General features: G+C 29.7%; 1 long non-coding RNA gene across 1 annotated transcript; it reads left to right on the top strand.

Moving 5' to 3' along the window:
- The first annotated feature begins 2,965 nt into the window (after positions 1-2,965).
- LOC117686915 (uncharacterized) lies at positions 2,966-4,320 on the top strand. The gene is made up of 3 exons (XR_004599993.1): positions 2,966-2,983; positions 3,470-3,589; positions 4,134-4,320. It is a non-coding gene; the product is annotated as an uncharacterized lncRNA (long non-coding RNA).
- The last annotated feature ends 1,220 nt before the right edge of the window (positions 4,321-5,540 follow it).

The raw sequence follows: 5,540 nt of genomic DNA, 5'->3' as shown, positions 1-5,540 counted from the left end.
TTTTGCATTTTTCAAAAACGTAAATTTAACACCACAGTACAAAAAAAAATTGCGAATATTTCACTCAAATAGTCATGAAGCTAAGATATTATTAACATTTATTAGTTCAAACTATGAAAAAAATTGGTTTTGTACTGTAACAATATTTTATGACCATTTGGTCGTCTGTTGCGGTAATGACAATTTTTTTTCATGTACGTACGTAAGTCTCAAAAAAAGCAATAACATATTTTAAACATTGCTGCTGAATGTTGAAATGGTTTCCTCTAAGTTAGATTTAGTATATAACGCAGAAAAAATGAATAAAATAGGGAATATGAAATCTGACTTTTGGAAAGTTCTTTTGGGCCTCAACTTGTAGAATGACCCACCGTTCGGGAGAGAGCGGCCTGTAATATATATATATTTTTTTTTACAGTTTATTATGTTCACGTTAGATTTGTTATACTTTTTAACATAAATAGCGACACATGATAGTGTATGTTCATTTTTAATTAAAACAGAACTTAATCTTAGTTGAAATATTTATAAATGCATTAACTGCAGAAACACAATGGGTTGCTGAAGTAGAATTGTTCCAATAGGTTCATTTTGGTAATAATCCTTATATTGTTCAAGATAAGCAAGTATAATACAACACCAACTGTAATATATCAAAATCAAGCATAAGATTTCCATTCAACCCGACTCAACCCTCACAAAAAATTGCAAGAACACCAACAATGAGAGGTCATGAAATCAAATCTGCGATAACTTATTCTAGTATTGTTAAAAAGTACAATCTCAATAGGAGAAAAACTTGTTAATCTGGTTTGAATTTGTTGTCAAATGTGTTAAAGAACTAAAAAAAGAAGCATATGTTAATTTGATTATTGGTGTTAGAAAAAAATTAGCATTTAAACAAGTAGCTCTGGGAAACATAAGAAAAAGTGTTACTTCCTTTTAACATACACAAAATTGGAAATTAAAGGAAAAATTAAGCTGTTAATATATATTGAACTTAACAATTATATTGATTTCTTCCGTGTTATTATATATACTAGACTTTGACCTGTGCGTGCACGGGTTGACATTGCATAATTTTATGATATCGGGCATTTACAAAATAGATACATCGAAACACCGTATATTGTTGATACATGCATAACCAAACTTCAAGCCTACAATAATGCTATTTCATTACACTCTGATGAGTTGGAATAATCTACCTGTGTCTCGGGACGGCCTTCACCACAGTTAAAATGCCTCCCATATACCCGTAATGTAGCAGAGAATTGCAGAATCGCTTTTGGATAACAATTAAAGTTGCATTGAAAACAACAGTCAAATAGTTCATAACAGACCATTTTGAAGCTGTAAATACCTTTCTTCAAAAAGTTTTATTCTATAATTGCAGAATTCAACATATTTCAACAACGTTTTTATTTACACACCATGTTGACATTCGAAACTCTCGGGATTGTTTTAATAGTAAATGCACTGTGTTAGAGTTATCTCCCGTATTTTCTTTGACGAACAGAAAAAAATTCCAATGAAAATTACCATTTGTTTTATCGTTTCCAAGTTTATCCATGCAAATATGATATTGTGGAAACATAAAATAAAGAGCCTCTCCTGATTTAGCGTGAATATGATTCGCAAAATTGTAAAATCCAAAAAATTCAGACGATTTCCGGAATTTTTTTTAGGAATTTTCGTTGATTATTAATTAACGAAGCTTGATTGAGAATAAATAAAAACAAATTGGTAATCTTCAAGTACTAATGATTTTTAAAATATATAAAGCAAAAGACAGTAGTCTTCCGATTTATCGGTATTAAAGCCCAAAAATTCGAGTCTATTACTATTATTTCAAGATTAGTAGTATTGATACGTGTTATATATTATATATATACATAAAATATATAAAAATATCTTGCAGAAGTTTAAGTAACCAATACATAAAAGTTTGACGTTGCAGAAGACTGGATGTACGTACTTTAGAAAAGAAGCATCAGAGAAATTTTTTTTCCAGCTTTTACACTCAGGTATAATCAGCAAATTGAGTGCGCAAAACAGTAAATCTTGAACGAAGTGAACGTGTGAAAGACTATATGAGGGATGTTCAAAGACTCTACCACACGAATAATGCAAAAAAAACTTTCAGATATATTTAACTCATAGTTCATACTCTTTTCTTTTTTAAAAGATATCATGTAATGCTTATTTCTTTATGATTCCTTCAGCTCAGCGTATGACGCCTTCAATTTATTTTCTTCATAACTTTACGTTCAGCTTTTGTAAAATCTCGTTTTTATATCAAAATGTCACGATAAAAAGAGAAATGAAAAAAAGAACATTATGATTATGCTATAGTAAAGATAAAGAGTTTTAACTTTGTAGAAGAATAGAAGTACAGTATTGTGTTGTGTTATATCCTCACAAAATAAGGGAGAGCCACAATATTAGATATAATGTTTTGCATAACGAGACTTCAAAGAATAAATGGTTTTAAAAAATGATCTTTGTTTTTAATTAATTCAATTTTAACACATTGTAAATCAGTTTACCAAAATTTTAGATTAATTTTAGAATCAGCTTTAATATTCACGTATTCCATTTATTCATCTTCGCTATAAATGTCTATTTTTTTCATAGCAAAATTGACACATATAGAAATTCAATACCTGGAAATCCCTCCACATCATCATTTCATTGAACTAATGTAAATTTAAAGATCAATGTCCTTTATGCGTTTTGATGATGGATTCAAACATATGAAATCTCATTAAATATACATGAGTGTTAGCCTTTTCAACTGTTGTAGCCATAATTAGCACACTGTCAAAAAATGTTTAGAAAAGTTATGAATGTCAAAAAATCCCGGAAAATATCAGAAAACTATTTATATTTTGCTTACGCAGAGTAATTTGTCTATGCTTATTGGTAGAGGCAATTTCAGTGGAGAGTATATATAATACAAAAATAGTGTCTATGACATCAGGTAAGTTTTCCAATTTTGAATGGCCGTCTTAAATGTGTAATTTACCGTTAAGGGTTTTAAATTGTACACACTTTTCGTGATTTAGATTAAGTATAAATACATTGCACAAGGCTTTGAATTTCAGTTTTCTACTTAACATATAAACGATCCTACTGTTTATATAAAACAGAATTATTGTTATTTTTTTACAATTAGACCTACATCAAAGGTCCCCATAAACTATTAAAAAAATAGTATTCAATTTAAAACAAAATAAGGTATTCTCGGCTTACATGTATCTTTATTTTATCTTTCATTTCTTTGGATTGTTTGAATTGAGATATAAATCTATTAAACAATAAGGTTTTTAAGAAATTTCAGGAAAAATTACACATTGGCCCCTCAATGCAAATCAATATTCAATGTTCAAATGTGTTTGAGAATAGTTTGTATTCTCAATTTTGTATATGTTTAGCCAACAACCTTGATATATCATTATTTGTATAGCTCGGACTCCATCTTATGGAAAATGCTACTACTGGAAAAGATGTAGCATCTGGAGGCCATGCGGCTGGGAAAAATATTGCGACTTCAGATATGGCCGTCATGGATACTGCTGTAGTCGAAGTAAGCTTTATTACATTATTTATATATTCAGATTCACATCTGATTAACATTGGCATTAGGAAAACAAACATGAGAGGCTTATTTGTTTTTAATTATACAGAATTGTACTTTTTTATAAACACGATTCTTTTCTTCATTTTATATAAAATTCCATCAAAATGTATTCCTTATATATTTGCTTCCAAACCTGTTTATGCAAAAAAAAAATTAGGGTGCATTATCATTACTTCGTATAATGGAAGCTTCTACTGTGAGGCTGTTCGGTTTTTGTTCATTTTTGCACTTGTACTATTCATTGAATAACTTGCAATTTGCATTAATTCAGCCAGATCTTTGCTTTCAGCAAAGCCTAGATTAAAAAATCATTGTATATGTTTCCATTAAACCTATCAATCCAAATAGAAAAGTAACGTATAAATGAGATATGATTAATAAATTCTGTAGTAGAAACCTTCCAATGGCGGAGAATGTTTTTTGGGGTAAATGGGAGATAAGTGGCGTCTGACCGTTACACGAAACATTGCTATTTTACCTTTTGTTTCAGATCATGGCGGTCACGGTGGTTATGCTCACGATGATGGTTATTTTGGATAATATGGATACCAAATATCTGCACACAAATACAATAAAACAACTTTTGATCTTGAATGATTTCCATCTATTATCAACATCGAAATTTCATACTCTGTAAAACGCAACTGAATCTTTTGATTAAATTCCTCATATTTTCATGCTTTTTTTTAAATCTTTATCACTCAATTTTATCAAATTAGGGGACCTGATCAAGAATGATCAATATAGATTGAAATAAAACAAACTCCAACTCATTTATGTGTTTTCGTGTAACCAAATGCTGCTTTTACAGAAATGGAGTGTAAACAAATGATATTGATACCCATCGAGTGTCTATAATTCAATAATAACTTATAATATATATTAATAATATATATATATATATATATATATATATATATATAAAGCACAAGGAAATTCTCTTACATTGGGCATATTGGCAGGTATATGGCAGTTTGAAGGTTATTGCAATGTTGTGCTTATTATATGTATATAATCTGCAATATTCCAATCCTCTCCAATGTCGTTTAACTGTATTCCATCTTTATCTCAAACGGCCGTGTAGTGAGCGACAAGTGCGCTAGGTTCCGTTCGTCATCGAAAGCAAGATTTTTTGTCTTGCCTAGATGGCTGAGTGGTTAGCGCGGTAGCCGCTCAGTGCTAGGAGAGTGGGTGTAAGATGTCGTGAGTTCAAGCCACGGCCGGGGCGGAGATGAAGCTCTAATTTAAGTGAATTTCCTTGTGCTTTATATATATATATATATATATATATATATATATATATATATATATATATATAAAACTATATATCTTTCAAAACTTTTTTGAATTTTTGAAAATACCTCGCATTAATTCAAATGTATGCCGAGGTAACGTTTACACACATACAATTTACACATTATATGCAACTGTTACAAAATACTGACAAAATTTTAACAAACTTTTTATTATCGGTCTTCTTGCAATAAATAAATAAATTTTGTCAATTTTGATTTATAGTTAGATATTGTTGACATTATTTAATGCTATTTTTAACACCTTGATAACGTCTACACATCCTTTTTTCAATTATATCGTCACACTTTCTTATAATAACGGTTTTTTATTTTATTTTATTAATCATATAATTATCTCATTTGTATTCATAGGTGAAGATAATTAACGTAAAAGTCGATTGTGGCTAGATCGCCCCCTCTCTCTCAAAAAAAAAAATCAAATAATAAATATGTATATAATAGAAGAATATACCGGTATGTACTAGTGAATCACCACACAAAAACACTGCTATGATTTTTGCAACGAAGGGTAAAACTGGACCCCTTCTTAGTCATCTCCATGTTAAGTTAAGTATCAAAAGACCGAATAAGAATACAACTGT

The sequence above is a fragment of the Magallana gigas genome, chromosome 5 (genome assembly GCF_963853765.1).
Source record: "Magallana gigas chromosome 5, xbMagGiga1.1, whole genome shotgun sequence".
Lineage (NCBI taxonomy): Eukaryota > Metazoa > Mollusca > Bivalvia > Ostreida > Ostreidae > Magallana > Magallana gigas.
This window is presented reverse-complemented; position numbering and strand designations above follow the sequence as displayed.